The 20362-nt window shown below is 34.7% G+C and overlaps 1 long non-coding RNA gene across 1 annotated transcript in view; it reads left to right on the top strand.

Annotated features, from left to right (window-relative positions):
* The first annotated feature begins 5583 nt into the window (after positions 1–5583).
* Positions 5584–20362, top strand: part of LOC122798852 — a 210474-nt gene continuing 195695 nt past the window's right edge. Inside the window, exon 1 of the long non-coding RNA XR_006364312.1 lies at positions 5584–5686. This is a non-coding gene — a long non-coding RNA (uncharacterized LOC122798852). The remainder of the gene's footprint in view (positions 5687–20362) is intronic.

Genomic DNA, 20362 nt, shown 5'->3' on the forward strand with positions numbered 1-20362 from the left:
GGGTTCTGGGTGCTGAACATTTTTGCAAGTGTTTCAATAGCTTTCTAAGGAGAAATCTATTTGTCATGATAGGGTTCTGGGTGCTGAACATTTTTGCTCATGATCTAGTCTCCACACCCATAATCATTTTATTCATTCCTAACAGCAGGAAATTTAAGATGCTTTCCAAAGTCTATTTTATTGATCTTTGAATTTCCTTGAGCTGACAAGGAAGTTAATAACATTTTAAAGATAAAAAATGCATAGTAATACCAATCAGGGGACAAGCAAAACTTCATTCATTAAAATAATAGGCAGATGACTGAATAACCTCAGGTTTACTTGTAGAATGATTCCAGTTATTTATGATATCATCATAAAATAGCAACTGATATTGTTTTATTATGTAAAAAATGTAAATGGCCTTTTTCCTACCAACTTCATTGAGAGCTGTAGCAGATATTTCATTGTTTAACAATCAACTAGATTCCTGATACAGCAACAAGGTTAATAATCATTGTTTCTCTTTACAAACTCCACAATGACCTCTTTGGAGGTTTTGAGTTTGTTCCCTCAAACATAATATACACTGGAGTCATGTATGATTCATATTACAATCCATATTATTTATAACATCTTTATCTACCTTTATTAAAATCTTCCCAGTGTTTGGATAACTGGTCACTGACTGTGAATTAATCACAACCATGATCCAAAAATCTCTGCTTGGTATTTAGCGGTTCTGTTTTCATGTGTTTCACATCACTAGTATTATGAATTGCACTCATAAATCATCTTAGGGAATACAATAAGACGCATATGTATGATGTTTACTTTTTAATGTAGCAAATTATTAAAAGCCACATCTGTATAATTTTGGATATAACTTCTGCCCCTGTTTCTAAATAAAACATTCAAGAACTCATGTCTAATACATCATGCTCCCACATGAATTTAAGTGGCTTCTAATGATTTTTTAACACATACAAAAGTTCAAACAAGTCACCTAAACTGCCTTTCTATAATACAAACTCATCACCAGTGGACCGTTAAAATAATATTATCAAAGAAAACTATAAAACAACCACCCCATTTGCCTTTAACAGGTCAGATATGAGTACACATAAGCAGGACTAATGATGAAAACATGTCAGAACAAAACTTTCACAAAAATGTTAACCAATGATATAAAGCATGTTTGAGTACAAATCCATAAAATGTAATAATTGCTTCATTAATTAAGTTCCAATATTAACTACAAGTATTTAAAATTCACTGAACTGCCTCCAAGCTCTTCTGATTTACTGTATTAGAAAACAGGGACTCGGTATCAAATGTCATTAATAAATCCTGAAGATCCACAGTAATTCTACATAAAAATAACAAACTATTTTTCAACTCAAATACGCATTTTACATTGCTTTTCAATAGCAATAACATTAATACGTGACATGTCTAAGCATTTACAACAAAAGAAATGTTTACAAAAATAATACATTCTAAGAAGACAAAAGTATAATTCAATAAATGCAAACAACAAATTACTCTAATCTATTAATCTCAGTCAGTCCATTTTAAATTTATAATCTAACTTCCTCCATTTCTCTCGGATTCATTCTTTCAGACTGATAAAATACATTAGCATTCGAAATTTGTATATATATATATATATATATATGTGTGTGTGTGTGTGTGTGTGTGTGTGTGTGTGTATGTGTGTATATGTCATAAACAAAACATCATCAGACTTTTGAACCTGTCTATAGAAATATTCCTTTGCTACTAAAGTCCAAAATCCATGAATAGCGAGACATTCTAAAAAGCATGCTGAGTTGTTTCAGAAGTACTGTGTCTTATTTTCCTTTCACAGACAAGTTATTATGAAATAACCTCACATAAAATCTCCTATCTTTGGCTCATAATGCATCCACATTTGTTTATGTCTTATAGACTCTCTAATCCTCTCTTAAGGCTCTCCTGTCCCAGTTCCACAATGATATTATACATTGTTTTAATTTCTGCTTCCATTCTCTTTTGTGAAGTTTATACAAAGTGACTTTGCTCAGGTAACTATAGAGCAGGGTGCCTTTTTCATACGTTTATATCTTCCTACACCCTACTGTTTCCACCCTCTCAAAATGTAAACTTATTTTTCATCAGCCTATGACCCAAATTATCTACCCCCTTCCTTAACTTTATTCTAAAGATAAAAACGTTAAAATTTATCCACTGGCATGGCAAAATTATCCCAGGAGATAAAAATATCACATCATGGCTCTCCTAAAAGCAGGTCATAGCATTGTAGGATTATTCCAAACAAACAAAAGTAAGCGAGTAAAGTAAAACAAATAAATAAATACTTACTCTTGAGACAAGCCAACAGAAGCTATTAGTGAACTACTTTTTTGTCTGGATATCCATATCAAATTGAAATACTCCATAATCCAGATGTGTTTAAGCAAAATATGCTTTTTCATTTATTGTTCTAGCTTTGGCAAGCATCACTTTGACTAAAAAAAACAACAAAGTGAATTACCTCCAGTCACATCTTTGGCAACAAGCTTGGTGGCCTTATCACTGCATTATTTGTTATTTTTAGATATCCAATGCAATATTTTAGACTTGATAAGAATACACCTACTTACACTCATAGAAACAGTAGCAGTCAGGCCACATCACTGTACAGACTTAGATTTTCTGCTATAAACAGCAAGTTAGTCTTCGCCCAATTAAATCCATACATCTTGATCTAAAGTCCACTTAATCTAAGCCACCTTCAAACAAGATCCACTCCATGACCTGAAAAAATAAAAGCTATATCTGCTGACGATTTCTTGATTAATAACAATCTCTCCCCTTTCTCTCTCTTTCCCCTTGTCTTCTTGCTTCCGATGCCTTTTACATTTTTGGTATTCATGAAAATGAATTCTCTTTATAATTAATTTGGGGTAATATTGTAACGTAATTATGGTTAAACTGATTTAGAATTATTAAATTGGTTAATACAAAAAGAAGCCAGATCACTGATGTGTTGAAATATGTTTCATTGGACCGATGTAAGTTTTGAAGTTGCCCACGTTTTGAAATAGCAAAAGCCCTTCTTTGGGATTTATTACATTACTGATATTGCATACAGTGTTTAAAATCCACTTGCGCCAACATGGGGAAGTACATAATTTCTTTCTTATTGGCTAAAAAAGACACTTGGAAAAAGTGCTCCTTGGATGCTTAATATGGCATGTACACCTCAGAGATAGATGCAGAGAGAGAGAGAGAGAGAGAGAGAGTGTGTGTGTGTGTGTGTGTGTGTGTGTGTGTGTGTGTGTGTGTGTGTGTGTGTGTGTGTGTGTGTGTGTGTGTGTCTGTGTGTGTGCGTGCGTGCGTGCGTGCGTGCATGCGTGCGTGCGTGTGTGCGTGCGTGTGTGTGTGCGTGCATGCGTGCATGCGTGTGTGTGTGTGTGTGTGTGTGTGTGTGTGTGTGTGTGTGTGTGTGTGTGTGTGTGTGACAGAGAGAGAGAGAGACAAAGAGAGAGACCAGGTTATGGTCTGCCATAAAACTAACAGTTCTTCCTGCATTTTACATCAGTCAGCGTTCATTCAGCAAAGATGATAGCGGCTCAAGAGAATGCAACTAATCTGAGAGGTAGACACTTTAATTAACAGAAAATGTGAATTTGCAGTAATGTCTAGTTCACAGATAAGTAATATGTTATGGAAAGGCAGAGACTACCAAGAGAATAAGATATCTGGTTAGAATGTTATGGATGTTGTGTGCAGTTAATACAGTACACAGGCTTGTTTTAGCTAACAAAGAAAAACAGAAAGAGAAAGAAGAAAAATAGAAAGAGAAAGAAGAAAAAAATGTTATGTCACTCTAATGTTCTACCAGATATCTATGAAGAGCAGCCATTCAAAATGTTTTTTTTTATACACTGTTTGAGTTGTCTGAGTATTAAAGTGTTTGGCCAAAGTTCTGATCTATTTTATGGCATCCAAAGAGTTAAGAGCTGATAAGCATTTTCCATTGTGTTACTCTTTACATTTGTCAATCATATTTTAATAAAAAGTTTCATAAGCTTTTTATTGAAACCATGGCCAAAAAACTTTATTATACCATGACCCCCCATTAATATTCCATAACGTGTACGCTGATGGTCAGCGTGCACGTTGTAAATTGACTTATACTAATGGAATAAGTCTGGTAGCCCGGATTTTTTCCATTAGTATGTCTTTTTTAAAACACTGTCTCGCTATGTTAAAGGAGTTTAACATAGCGAGACAGGTTTAAAAAAAGCAACAGAGATCTCTGTTGCTTTTTTTAAAGCTGTCTCACTATGTTAAACTCCTTTAACATAGTGAGACAGTGTGTAAAAAGCAACAGAGATTTTGCTTTCTCCGTTGCTTTTTTTTTTAAACCTGTCTCGCTATGTTAAATGGGTTTAACATAGCGAGACAGCTTTAAAATAAGTAACGGAGATTCTCCATTGCTTTTTTTAAAGCTGTCTCGCTATGTTAAACCCATTTAATATAGCGAAACAGTAAAAAGCAACGGAGATCTTGCTTTCTCCATTGCTTTTACCCACAGCTCTGATGTACTGCATAGGTATACGCATGCGCAGTACATCAGAACTGCCGCAGAATACCAGACAGCTGCGGAAGGGCAGCAAGGAGGCATTATACAATGTCATTATTTAAAAAAAGTAATTATTTTTTTTCTTAAATAATGTCATTGTATAATAGCAATAACCCACTTCTGGGTGTGGGTAATGCTGGATTTACCCATGGTTGGCTTTGTTTGGCCACTCGGGCTTCACCCTCGTGACCAAACCACGCCAACCGTAGGTAAATCCAGCATTTCCCACACCCAGGCGTGGGTTATTGCTATAATCTATCCTAAGGTGACATCACCTTTGAGTTGGCATGATGAGCATCCATAGTCTTTAATGGATGCATCATCACACAGATGCAATGCTATGGCTATTAAAGTCCATGGACGTACATGATGTTTTACATATGCTGATGACACAGAGGCTAAAGTTCATTGTTTATACTCTGCTGTGCCAGTGCACTGAAAATGTAATTTTTGAAGTTTTTTTTTTTTTTAAAAGCTGAAAAGGTGAAAATGTTTGCTGGTGGAGATAAAAAAAAGATCGGCAATTTATGCACCACTTATTGTGGTACACATGTAAGTTTGTCTTCACTGGCAAATCACTTTAAGATCTTGCTGACTGTTAAGCCTATGCTGGCTAGTGTTCTGATGTGAATGTTACCTTATATGAAAATGACTATTTTGTGAAGAATAAAGTACAGGTGCCAAACAGAAAACCACAGAAGTCTTATAGGTACTTTTAACTTTCTAAGGTAGTCACTAGTTTGGATTTAGGGTAAATTCATCACCAAATTATGCATTACCAGAATAAGAAACATTTATTGCTCTTCAGTATATCTTATTTGTGCCCTCTGTTAGTTATTCTGACAAAAAAGTTCTTAAATGTTATAGTATCTCATAAAACTAATATCCTGGTTCAAACTACTGATTATCAGACTGAGCAACTGAATTAGCTTAATCTTCAAAGTTCTTCTTTCCAAAGGTACATGGAAATGTCACTGAAGAACCAAAGGTACATGGAAATGTCACCGAAGAACCAAAGGTACATGGAAATGTCACTGAAGAACCAAAGGTCCATGGAAACGTCACTGAAGAACCGTAACTATCATGATTAATACAGAATTCTCAGACTGGGAAAATATACTGCTGCAGGCTTGTTAGTTATTTTATTTGCAACTTTGTGTGCATGAGCATTCATCCTCATTCTGAGTGTCTGGCCTGTCTCTCCCATGTAATGTACCTGTGGACAATTACTGCATTTGATTAGATAAATCACATGCTTAGAAGTCCTTGTAAAAGAACCATGTGCTTTGAAAGTTCTGTTCTGTTGGAAGAAATAGAAATCATCTGATATGTTTTGCACCTTAGATGGTTGCAGGGTTTGGTGCCATTTTGGACTACATTCTGCTTTGAATTTATTTATTTATTTATTTATTTATTTATTGCAGTTGGTTTACCAGGATAGTCCATTGGGCCAAAATGAACCCGTTTTCAATGGAGTCCTGGGGAGAAAAGCTCCAAACAATCAAGATTACAGTAGGTTATGAATGATAATTATACAAATGTAAAAAATATGAAAGATAATTATACAATTTAAAAAAACAATTTAAGCAAACAATAACAAATAGTACACAAAAGTTACAAATTTATGCAAAGTTGTGATTGAAACTAACACATGATACAAACGAAAAAAGGAATAGTGCAAGTAAATATTTAGAAGTCGTTAGAATTAAATGTGCTTCTGACAAGAAGATTCTTTAGATTTGATGGTTGCTTAAATGACAGTGGTGGGAGTACCAACCAATGTTCAGTGACTATGACAAGCTGAAAAACATTTTTCAGGCAGGACATAAGCTGCCATTGTCCACATAAATAAAGTCTGCTATGATATGTTCCATGGCTTGTTACATATACGGCTGATGAGGCTGATGGGCCTATTATTTCCTGGGTCGGCAGAGGGGTCACCCTTATACAGAGGAGTCATAGTGGCTGTTTTCTGGTTTTCAGGAACAAATCCTGTTGACAGGCTGAGATTAAATAGTTTAAGCAGAGGCTAAGATGGTCCATACTTGGCATTGATAAGAGCTCAGTCTGGTATGTTATCTGCTCCCATGCAAACATCAGTTTTAGCCTGTACTCTTCCCTTAGCAGCTCCATCATTCAATGCAATGCGCTCTTCATCATTATCATCGTCGTCATCATCATCCCCTATTTTTTGCATGGGATCAGGATGTAGAGTCAACTCTCATTCTCTCTCTTAATACAATACTACTCTGCTATCTTCTTCAACCATGATGCCTAACTGTCACAGGTGTTCTTTCATATAATCCAGCCATCTCTTTGTTGGACTCCCTAATTTTCTCTTGCCTTCTTCCTGTCTGTCCCAATTATTCTTAACCAGATTGTTTTCTGCTTTTCTAAACATGTGTCTCAACCATGGCAATGTGCTCTCTTTGACTTTATCTGCAGTTGGAGCTATTTTGGTTTCTGCTCTGATTTCCTTATTTGTTCATCTATCCCACAGTGCGCATCCTACCGCCCATCTCAAGCACTTTGTCTGCATCACCTCTAGTTTCCTCAGCTGCTCTGTTTTTACTGTCCAGGTACCAGTACGGTTGCACCACTGTTCTTCAGTCATACACTGTCCTTGACACTCTGTGTCAGTTGGTTACAGCTTCTCTGATTCTAGCTTTGAACTATTTATTCAGATTTTCCCTTTTCCTCAACCATGCCTCCCAGGTACTTGAAGTTGTTAACCTGTTCCACTATTTTCCCTTTTATCACAATTCTCAGCTTCTTAAGACTTCCCACATTTGCTGCCATTATAACTGTATTATCTGAACTCAATTTCATCCTAAGTGCCTTCATCTTTGCATTTCATTCTCATATCCTTTGCTGAAGTTTTTGCTCAAAGTCTGCCTGTAATGCCACATCATCTGCATACAGCAGCTTTGTTGATCTGTCCCCCCCATCTGCTTGCAAATGTAGCCAATGAGCTGTATGAACAGTAGTGGGCTCAGAAATGTACCCCAATGCACACCCACACCCACCAGGAAGTGGGTCCAAACACTGATTGTACTTGTATCATTGGGTCCTTGCACATAGCCTGTACTAATTCTGCCAATGTTTGTGGGACTTCAGACCATTACAGGACTGCCCAAGTCATCTTTCTTGAGATGTCATCATATGCTTTCTCCAAATCTAGGAATGCTCAGATTGACTCTTTCCTCATCTCTAACACCTTCTCAACTATCTGTTTCATTGCAAACAACTGGTTAGTTTTGCTACATCCTAATCTGAATTGCTCATTTCCCATCTTACTTTTTACTGCTCTGAGCATTCATTTCTCAATCACCCTCTTCAGACCTTTCATGCAGTCTGACAGGAATGTGATACTTCTACACTGCCATTAGTTGTGGATGTCCATAGCCAGCTCCAGCACAAGGCAAGCTCAGTGGGGAGGCCCAGACTGGGTAAAAAAAAATAAAAATAAAAAATACTCAATCCTTAGCTAAAAGAATACTATTGGCAAGCATCATATTCATCATAGTTAGGAAGTCCCGGCATATACATCCATGTCGCATATTCAGGAAATGCACACATACCTCTTTCCTCTAACAGCAGTGGATGTATTTACAAACCAAGCAGCACTGGATCATATTTAGGAATCATGCAGGAGAACTGATTTGATTAGCAGCATGCACCTCTTTTATCAATGGTGGAGGCAGTAGATGCCTGGCATATAGAAAGAGCACACCACTTCTCACATATTGCAGTGAGAAAAATGAATGCAAGGAACCTGTGTGTGTGTGTGTGTGCGTGTGTGTGTGTGTGTGTGTGTGTGTGTGTGTGTGTGTGTGTGTGTGTGTGTGTGTGTGTGTGTGTGTGTGTGTGTGTGTGTGTATGTGTGTGTGTAAAACTGTAAGTGTAAAGTAGCCCAGTTAGTTGTATTGTCTTGTTTAGTGACTTTACTCACAATCAAATTATGAACTATTACTATTGGGAAGCAAGAACCTTAATCCTCCATGCCAACTGGCAACCCTCCTTTGAGATATATATTTTTAAATCACAGAGGATTACAGTCTTCTAATATCAGTTATAGGGTTTTAATGTTTTATGGTTTGCAGTCAGTGGTGCAACAGGTAGCATGCAGAAGGCTATGGGTTCTATTCCCATACCACATAGATCAATTGCTCTCACTGTGGAGCAGCATAGGGGGTGCAGCATGCCTGAGTGTGTTGTGCTTCAGATGAGATGTTAAACCAAGGTCCCTTCTACTTGAGTTTTTGGTTGCTCAGGTGGGTGTAAAACATACCTCTCAACTGTCCACTTTTTCACAGAATGTCCAGATTTTTACTCATATTTTAGTCTCTTCCTGATAAAATGTGTTATTTTCTGACAGTCACTGAGGATTGAAGTCACTAAGTAATGACAGTCCTTGTAGTTTCAGACATCATATCCTTCAGAAAATGCATGCTGATACAAAACATGTTATTTTAGCAGTTTTCTAAGTTTATAAGACCAATATTTAAAATCTGTACCTATTTATGGGCCTTTTTCCCCAATTATTTTTGGCTCTGTCTAGATTTCTTGTACTACAAAGGTTGAGCAGTATGGTGTAAAATATTGCATGACACCAGTCAAAAAGAGTAGAGGTTCGTTTCATGTCATGTAAAAACATTTAAATCAATTAGTTACATACTCATCTTTTTTTTACATTCATACTTAAAATTATTCATGAGCTGTCTACACAAAAAAACTTTACTAAATAGTCCTATTGATTTCAAACAGTACTTTATTAAATTTATCAGTTTCATATTTCTTTACTTTATCATGCTTCCCATATAACATCATATTCATATTCATATTTATACACTTAAACCCTTCCCATCTATATTTATTTTTAAACTTTTCCCAAAATTGTGTGCTCTTTTTGCAATTGAAAAACAATGTTTGTCATTTCTTCTTTACTGGAGTCAACACATTTTCTTCTCTCAATTGCCTTCCATTTTATATTCCCCTTCACTGGTAATTCATGTAATAAAATTCTCCATAAAAACATTCTCTGCTTCATAAAAAATTCCAACCTTTTTTCTTCTGCCCTTTCTTGCCCTTTTTTCATCTTCTAATTCCTTTCATGGGTAAGCCAACTTTTTTAATCATATTATACGATTCTTTTCTTTTACCATCGAATTTGCTTACTTTTACTTTCCATAATTTCATTTTATGTCATATTCTTTTTCTTCCATCCTGTCCCCTTTTCCTTTCCTTTTCTTTTCCCTATGTTTTCCTTCCATACATTTTTATATTTTTCATATAGCATCTTATCTATCATTTCCTTTTGTCTTTCTTTTACCTTTGTTATTACCCAAAATAAATGCATAGATACTAAGTGTATGACTGGATTTTGAAAATTCAAACCACCTTCTTCTTTATTATAAATTATCCCTCATCTCATCAGGTTCAGCCTCAAGCCCCAAATGAAGCTTAAAAATCTCTAAAAGCTCTTTTTCCATTTGAGTGGCAAACATACATATATCCCCATAAATATGCTATTTTCTTAATAAATATATATTCAGCATAAATGTCTTTTTCGTAAATGATAATTAAAAACTTTTCCACCAAGCTAACCATTTTTTATTTGTTTCAGTATCTCTTTCCATTGCCTTATTACACTTTCAAACTCACCAAATGTCACTCACAAGATCTTTACCTCCTTCCTTGTGAAATATATTCCATTTTATTTACCTCACCAAACCCACTACATGTCATTTTGTTTAACTGCAGGCTAGCTTTTTAACAGTTCTTTCGATCCTTATTATAACCTGACATCCATCCCTTGTTTTTTATCAGAACTAAACAATCTGCATATGCCATACATAGCGGTAGTGTAATATTTCCTTCCATATCACATCTTGCCTCCTTCATTTCATACCATGCATATCTGTACTATTGCATTTATTAATAATAAAAGTAGCACATACTCAACAGGTATCCCTGATTTACTCCTTTAATAATACTTATTTTCTTCTCATAAGTTGCACCCATGAATTTTCATTACATTTTTTATTACATTAATATTTTTTCTGCTATGCAGTACGTCTCTAAAATATGCCACATTAGTCCACGTTTCACTTTACCAAACACATTAGCTCTGTCACATCCTACTAGTCTGACGTCTTTGTTTTTTTTCAGTATCATCTCTGCTACTTCTTCACTATAATTAATATTTCTTTCATTTCTCTTCCTTTTATACCATAAATCCCTTCTCCTACTACTTCATCCAATACTTTCTGCATCATTTTTTTAATATTTTCATAAACATTTTAAATTAGCATTCACCAGAATTATGGGCTTCCATTTTTTTTGTATCTTATCTTTCATCCTTTTTCCATATAAATTTTATCACTCCACGACATATGTCCTCTCGCATTATACCTTCCTTCATCCATTCATTTAATATTAAAAAAAAACGCATCCATTTCTTTACTCATTTCCTTATAATACTCTGAGCTTATACCATCTAATCCTGGTGCTAATTCATTCTTACCTTCTTTTATCACCATCTCTATTGCTTCTGTTGTTGTATAATTTTCTAAAAACAAAATAATACTTAGTTTTGCAGATTTTTTTCACTTTCCCTTCTTCTTGCCTATCCATTTAATGTTGTTCATACATTTTCTCCACATTCAGAAGAATCCATGGAATCTTCTTGTTTATATTTTATATTTCCTTTGCCTTCTAAAATACCATCCATCATTCCTTCTCTTATTTTTTTCTTTTCTCTAAATAAGGAAAAGCCTTCTCTTTCTTTCCTTTCAAAAAATTGCCTATGTAACATTTTTTTTAATTGTTTCTCTATTCTTTTCATACACCCATTTTTCTGGTTTCCCTTATTTTGCTGCTTCTTTTTTCTACCTTTTTCTCATAATTCTGTAAAATTCCTTTATATTTCATCTTATTTCTTCTTTTATTTTTCTTTCTACTTCTAAATATATTTTTATACTTCTGCTTATATATACTATCCTCCATTGTGTCCCATTTTTATAACATGGTCTTATTCTCATATGATTTTTTCCATAATCTCTCTCTGTCTTTCATAATTTCTTCCTTCTTTTTAAACTTTGCAGTCAATCTCTATATCCCTTTCCCACCTTTATTATTTTGCTGTCTTCCCCTATTCTAGTCCAAACTGCTTTATGATTTGAAAATTCTGACATCTGTACCCCCCATTACTTCTTTCATGTCTTTAGAATAAATTATATAATCAATGTCAGTCTTAAAAATTTCCCCTTTTATATGCCCATTCTCTATTCTCTGTTCTTTCCTACTTTTAAATCTCCATGTTTTATTAAATCCCTTAACATCTTAATATAAGATCATAGGATTAAAGGAGGTTACTAGGCTATCCACCCAGAGGTCATTTTTTTAAACCTAGTCATTTCATCCCAATGTAATACCATAGTAATGCTAGTCAATACCCAAGATTGCATTTAATGATGGCTGTCATGTCCAAGAGAGTTATGGGCTCTATTCCCCACTAAGAATGTATGCTGCTCCATCCATTCATCCAGGTGCCTTTTGAACAGTGTCATAGAGATGCTCTGTTTCACATGAATTGGTAGCCTGTTCCAAAGACATGGCAGTCACTGGGAGATAAATCTGTCCCTCTAGCATGTGCTATTTAAGTCACTGTATAATGGGAATCCCTAGTCCCATTTGATTTACAGATATGCAGCAAGTTCATTAGGTTTGAGTCTTGGATTGCTGTGTATGCAAGGCATAAGTCTCCACTAAGAAGTCTATACAATACAGAAGATAGTGACAGAGACTTTAGTTGGTCTGTGCAAGGCACTTGCTGGAACCCGTTGATCTTCTTTGTTAGAAACCTCTGAAGTCTCTCTGATTGCTGTAGGTGCTTAGTATGGTACATGCCAAATGGGGTGTTATACTCAATTATGGGCTAGATAAGTGCTGAGTATGGGGGGGGTTATAACTTCTTTTGCTCTCGAGGCAATTCCTTTACTAACCAAGTGTGCCACGTAGAAAACTTTCCTTACTACAGTAGACACATGGTAGTCAAAGGTAAGGTCATATTCAACATGTGATCCTGGGTCCCTTACCACTTCATGGGTACTTAGGGTATTGTTGTTGATTTGATAGTGTGAGGGGACATTATTTGTGCCGAAGGGAATGATGATGCATTTCTTTGCATTCAGTTTGATACCATGACTAATAGACCAGTCATTGGTCTATGTGAGACCCACCTGGAGTATACCAACATTATTTGGGGATTCAATGATTGCACCTAGTTTGCAGTCGTCTGCAAACTTGGTCAGCCACAACCCCTTACTTTTGACATGAACTTCTGAGAAGTATATACCAAACAGTATGGGGCCCAGCACTGACTCCTGTGGCACCCTACTGGTAACAGGTCTGCTGGTTGATGTGGCGTTACCCACTTTGATAGTGTGTGTCCAGTTTTAGGCCAGTTGGCAACCCATCTGACAATGAAGGGGGTTTACATTCAGTTTACTAAGTTTATCAGTAATGCTTGACTGTGAGATTGTGTCAAAAGCCTTTTCCAAGTCAAAGTATGCTGTGTGCACAGATTTACCCTCGTCAGTGGACTTGGTCACATTTTCAAAGAAATTCACCAGATTTAACAGGCAGGATCTGCTCTTCACAAAGCCAAATTGGGTAGGATCCAGGGTTTGGAGGTCACCTATGTCTTTATTTATGAGGGCCATAATGATACACTGCATGGCCTTACAGATGAGACTGGTCAGGTTTATGGGTCTGCAATTCCCCGGGTCTGTTGCTAGGCCACCTTTGTGGAGGGGAATAACTGTTGCTGTTCTCCATTCTGCAGGAACAAAGCCTGTGGTTAGGCTATGATTGAAAAGGGTACTTAGTGGTGATGCTAGTTCATATTATAGCCTGTTTAGAAGGCAGGTTGGGATGTTGTCTGGTCCCATAGAGGCTGTGTTTTTGCCTTGGACAAGGCTTTGAGAACCTGCACTTTAAATATGTAGGGTGGCGTGAAAAATTTGGGGGAAGGTTTGTTGTAAGTTTGGAGGAGATAGAGGAGTGAAATTTTCACCAAACCTATCCACTAGCAGGTTTACTATCTCTGTGGGTTGGGTATGTGTGATACTGATGGCTACAAGGTCTGTACATGTCTTGTGTTATTTTTCCCTTTTCTTTCCTTGGGTTGCAGTTAAAATCACCTAGCATCACTGTTGGTATATTTAGTAATACATTTTTTTTATTACTTCAAACAGCTGTGTTACAGTGAGGGTATTTTTAGTGAATTCACTATAGTATATTAAGGTAGAATAATAAGCCTGAAAACATAGACTCAGACTTGTGTTTACATGTATGCATTCAGTTTCAGAGAAATACAAAATGTTCCTTTTTCAAGGGGAAAAGATACAGTCTTGCCGGCTATGCATATGATTTACAGAAATAAGATTTACAGAATGTTCCTTTCTCAAGGGAAAGATGTACATAGCAATGGAATGCTAGATAAAGAGGCACATTCAAGATGATTCTTGGAAAACAAGGCAACCAAGGCTAAAGAGGCGTGAAAAGTATTACAGGGTTTTGGAATTATTAGGAAATATGGCAGATATGGTCATTGAAGTCATATAGTTAGTTCAGATTGACATACAGAAAAGACTAAATATCCAGCATTCTAAAATATGAGTTAGCTTTTGGACTTATATGTAAAAGGGTCTCTACAATACTGACACTCAAGCCTGAGTACAGAAGACAGGTCAAATAAAGACTGTTTCCATTTATATTATTTAGGAGAATTAGAATAAACATACAGAAACTCTGGATATGTTACTTACCAGAATTCTAGCATTTTTACAAACTGTTATTGCTTATCAGTGCTGGTAATAAAGACAGCATTCAAACGGGTCTATATTACAACATCGAACTCACAGGAGTTGGAATGTTGTAATATCGAACCATGAAATTTGAAATACAATAATTATGAAAAATACAGAACAGTGATTTTTTTTCCCCAGGGAAAAAAAAAATCGCTGTTCCGTTACAAAAAAAAAAAAAAAAATACTTAGACTTTAAACTTAAACTAAAGTGGGGGGCTTCAACCCCACACCCCCAACATGGGAGGCTGTACCCCCATCCCCCTACTTAAGTATACCAACTCCAAGATCGCACCACAGTGAAGGAAATAGCAAAGCCCCAAAAACGGCCCACCGATTTTTTTCCCTGGGAAAAAAATCGATGTGCCGTGGCTTCGCTAATTTCATATTTTGGACTTTTGGGTTTGATATTACAATGTTCGAACTCCTGTGAGTTCAACGTTATAATATAGACCCCATTCGGATATTCTGTAGAAGACAGTATTCAGATATTGCAAACATTTAATAAAGCACAGTGTTTGCAGAATTCATTCTGAAAAGTACAAAAGACTTGGCCCATAAAGGTGAGACTGTCACTTGTTCAGCAGTAGCTTGGGTAATTAACAGATAAAGACTTTCATTCCAGTCTCATTTCAGTTGTTTCTGCTTAATACCAGTGTATTACAGTCTTATCAATTATTTCAATGGCGAGCCACTATAAATGGTAAAAGAGTTAAAGTAAGTCCCAAAACGCCACACTAACCTTGCATTAGCAGTCAAACTATGTGTGTTCTACAAAGCAATCTAGATAAAAATTTCAGTACATCAGTAAAGTCATTTGCATACCTCTTGTATAAACATGTGAAGTAATACTTCTATAGTTAAGACATCAGTAAATGTTTTGTTTAAAGTTAAAAATTGGGTAAAGCAGTCTAAAAACTGTGTTCCAGAAATGTTCTTTTAAAGTTAAAGGGCATTAGTTCAGAAATGTTAAATATTTCTACATGCAAAAGGGTTAAATCACAGAAGCAAATTGCAACAGACATGCTGTCTTAGAATTCGCAGAGTCAGCTTCTATCAGTAATATAATTCAGAAGACAGAATTAAGTCACAGTAAAATTTCAAATACAAATGTTCAGAATGCAATACATTCTACTTTACATGTAATTGAAAATACAAAATTAGGTTGCAATATTGCACATACAGATGTCAACACAGTCAACGTACATAACATGCAGGCAATGTCTCAAGTTCACGTTACAGATGTTCAGAATGTAACCAGTGTAAATATTGTATTGGGTGGTAAGAGGGATCAGAATCAGTCTGATAAAGTTTATGATATAGAAATTTCAGAGCAAAGTAAAAAAAGAAAATTCTATAAAAAAGAATTTTCAGCTTATCTATAAAGGGTGTGGCAGTCCAGAAAACCAGAACATGTATCTGTAATTATTTAAGGTTAAGAAGAATAACAATATTTCACTGTTTACAGAAACATTGTGGAATAATGCACTGATTAATAAAGGCAAATCAACTTCAGTTACAAATAGACCTTTATTAGAGGAAAAGAATGCAGTCTTGTCAAGATTTAAAGGGTCAAAGATTACAGCAGCTAACAGTTCAAAGTGTAACAGCTCCATACTAGGTATGGACATGTCATTAAAATTATATGTTGTTTTAAACTTCAGCAACAAGTTTTTATGGAAAAATAAAAATGCTACAGAATGTACAGTAGAGCAAATAGATGACACTTGTAATAACTTGTATGCAGTAGTTTTTGTAAATGTACAGAATTTGAAGAATTGGTTACAACAGGAACGTGCAGATTTATGGGTTAAAGATATAATAAATTCCAGTTCAACTAACGCAGCTAATGTGATCAGAAAGACATATTGGGTGTGGCCAGTTAGAAAAAAAGGGTAACCATATGCCTGTGTGTTGTGTAGGTTATACCAGAAATCACAGTCAAGTTAATTCCCTGAAAGGGTTTACAGTTGCAAATTTGGCAAATGAATTTTTGTGTTATTGTTTTTGTTTAACAAACATTGTTAAGAGATTTATTATGGTAATAAGGTGTTGCAATGCATAAATAATATTTTGATGTGTTGCTGGTTTACAGAATGTAAAATTTAAAGTCAATGCTACCTTTTAAAAGTAACAGTACAGTCAAAAATTCAGATCCCGTGAATGAAAAGCATCATAAATACTGTGTTATTAAAGCCACAGGCACAACTCATATGTTATAAAGGGCAGACAAATAAAGTTCCAGAATTAAATCAGTTCAACTCTAGTAATAAATGTGTAAATAATGTTCTGCTACTTTTCAAAGTGTAAAATTTAAAGTCAGTGCTACATTGTAAAAATGACAGTGCAGTCAAGAATTCATACCCCATGTATGAAAAGAGTGCATTACAAATAGTATGTGTCATTAAAGCCACAAGTTCTGCCCCTATGTTATAAAGGGCAGACAAGTTAAGTTCCAGAATTAAATCAGTTCAACTCTAGTAATAAATGTGTATACTAAAAGAAACTTCATGTACATGTATAAAGAACATAAACTGCCAAATAAAGAAACTTCACATGCTTGTATAAAAAAAACAGAAAATTAAGCTTCCAGAATCAAATCAATTTAAATCTGGTAATAAATGTGTCTGTGTAATTGGTTTAAGATTGTATATATTTCATACAGAAAATGCAGTTTACCAAGCACACCAGATCAGATTACAGCCAATTCAGCAAACTGAATTAAAGATAGTATTGTACGTTATAAGGCAATATGGTAAAAAATCAATTTAATATCTTAAGTGACAGTTTATGCAGTTATATTAATTACTGTTTATACAAGAAAATTGTAGGCAGTAATAATAAATTATTGCAGCATTCAGTAGTACTGAAAAGTTAAATGAATAAAGCCTACACTAAATGTACACTGAGTGTACACTAAGTGTACACTGTTCTGAGGAACAGACAACAAAGACATACATACCTTCTTCTTCCTAATTTTAGTTTTCCTACTGATATTTTTACTGTGTTAAATACTGACAGGGATTCGTAAAGGTTACCACAAAGTGTAATCTTTCTGAATGACTAGAAAACACAAAAAATGAGATAAGAATTTTATTGAATACATATCATGTACACTTAGTGTGCATTAAATGTACACTAAGTGTATGCTTTATTGAATCCCAGGGATAATTTAAAAAATGGCTATGGTAAGACAGTAGGTGGAGTTTCACTCACAGAACAGTATGTTAAAATCTGAGGGTCACAAAAGTAAATGTGAAAAGTTCAACAGTTAAGATTAAATTTATATAAGTGCAGAAATGCACAGTGTCAGATTACTGCTTTAGCTTCATTTTAGGTTATGACAAAAAACTGAGGTTTCCATTTGATTTATAATAAAGTTACAGCCTTTCTATTTCACTGTAGTACATTATCAGTTCAGTTACAGACTTCCAAGAAGTTCACTATACTACTTTATCAGTTTGCTTACAAATTTACAAGAATTTATGTTTATTTTATGCAGAAAAAATGTAAATAAAGTCAGGACAAGTAGTGTATTTAGTTCATTATAGTACATTATCAGTTTGCTTAGAAAATTATTTCATGCAGAAACATGTAAATAAAGTCAGGGCAACAAGAAATGCTATCAATTCATAACTGTTAAAAATGTAAATGTTATTTTAAGCTTTGCAGAAATAATTTCCAGAATTAATTTTATATACAGTCAAAAAACATAAATCACCCAGCCTTGGACAAGAAATGAAAAAGGAGAAGTTTAAAAAGCCTAATTATAAACAGGACACTTGGACATTAAAGCAGGCCTTCCAATACCTCATCAGTGACTGGGACAATGCAGAGTAAAGTTTGGCAAGAGCTGTGGTACAGAAGTTGATTGTCGATGTGTTTCAGTTATTTCTTCAATGTTTGTTTAATGTAAAAATGTATGAGATAAAGCAAGTATGTATGCTTTCAGACAGTTATTTAACAGTACTAGTTTTCAGTTTATGTTTTTATCTATCTTTGGATAATACTGACAACAAGGATATTAATAGTTTAGTTTCCAGAATATAACATTACCAGATTTCCGTTTATTTTTCTTTTTTTTGTATCTGTGTTCAGGTAACACTGTCAGGAAAGGTGTTCCTGCTATTTTAGATGTTCAATATAAATATGTATCAAATTTCATTCAAGATTCAGAATATGATATTCATACTCAGTTATGTGTTCAGTATAGAACATTTCTGTCAAATTTCAGAATATAAGATTAATACTCATTTACTTCACATTATTCAGTCAGTTTTAAGGGTAAAGTGACAGAATTATTTGTAACAGGCGTTTTACATCATGCGTTTCTACTACATCATCCTTCATATTATTCAGTCATTAGTTTTAAGAGTAAAGTAACAGAATTACATTATCCAGTATTTAGCTAAGGGTAAAGTGACAAATGTATTTATTGCAGGCTTATTAAAATAAGTTATCTAAAGAGTAAGTAGTAATAGTTATTCAATATACTCAAGGCATAACAGGACAGGCTTAATTTATTAATTAATTTACAGATTACAGTGCACTTTACATGATTATTGTACATTAGTCAGAAAGTTAAAAAGACACTAACAGGAAATGCCAAGGTATAGACCTGAAATACAGAAAGCATGGGTTTTAGTAAACTATTATAGCTCATAAATATTCATAAAATATTTCAGACACACATTTAGGAGGCAAACATCTATTACAGCACTTAAAAGTTAAAAAAGGTAAATAGCATTATTAACAAATCTAGATGAAAAAGTACAGGCACCAGTTAATACAGTATATGGTAATTATGCTTCAAGACCAGTTATAAAGTTATCCCTTTAGTGCTGATTTCATTTAATCTTCAGAAAATAGCCATCATGCTTGATAGGCTATACATTAAAAAGAAAATTAACTAAACAGTACAATGTTTAAAAAATTTAAATCAATGAACAACAGAAGAAGGCTTTGTTTGCTATAAAAAGAGACATCATGGTACAATAAGGCACCAGTTCATAAGGTAATAAACATAGGCAATAGACTGTGTGATTTTACCATTACAGCATACAGAGATAGGGAAAAAATAGGCATGGTTAACAGTTTGTACTCTGTCTAACTTAACTGAAGACTCACGGAGACAGGTTAAAGATCTGTATGGCATTTTCTCCAGGCTGTTCTGGAACAGCAGAGTTAAAAGAATTACCTGGCCTAATCAGCTTTAAAAACCACAGAATTAAAAGATACAAATTTTCAGAATAATGTGCAGGTTTTAGGTATATAACACATACATCAAAACTTAGACTTAAACACTTTAAAGACTATGAATCTAGGTGATATGGTAATTAAATCATAAAGTTAATAGATCTCAAACCAAACAGAAGTGACATCTAGTGGTCAAAATTGAAACTGCATGTTTATTCATCAGATTAAAAAAAACTGCCCAGTTATAATCAAATATAAAGTTAAGAGACATCAAAGTTAAGAGACTTCAGTCCAAACACGTCATAAATGCTCAAGTGACACTTAGTGGTTAAAATTAAAACTGCAAGTTTGTTATACATCTGCAGATTAATAGTAAAGTGGCATAAAACCTGTATATTCAAATCAAATTACAGTGGTAAGCAATACAGATATAAGGCAACTACAAAAGCTGGTCCCTGTAAAACTTTCATCAGGGGCCTCAGTGGGAGCTGTTAGAGTGAGGGTATTAGTGAATTCACTATAGTACATTAAGGTAGAGTAATAGGCCTGGAAATATAGTCAGACTTGTGTTTACATGTATGCATTCAGCTTCAGAGAAATACAGAATCTTCCTTTCTCAAGGAAAAGATACAATCTTGCTGGCTAAGCATACGATGTACAGAAATAAGGTTTACAGAATGTT

The sequence above is a fragment of the Protopterus annectens genome, chromosome 3.part1, assembly GCF_019279795.1.
Source record: "Protopterus annectens isolate FY-2018-M chromosome 3.part1, PAN1.0, whole genome shotgun sequence".
Lineage (NCBI taxonomy): Eukaryota > Metazoa > Chordata > Ceratodontiformes > Protopteridae > Protopterus > Protopterus annectens.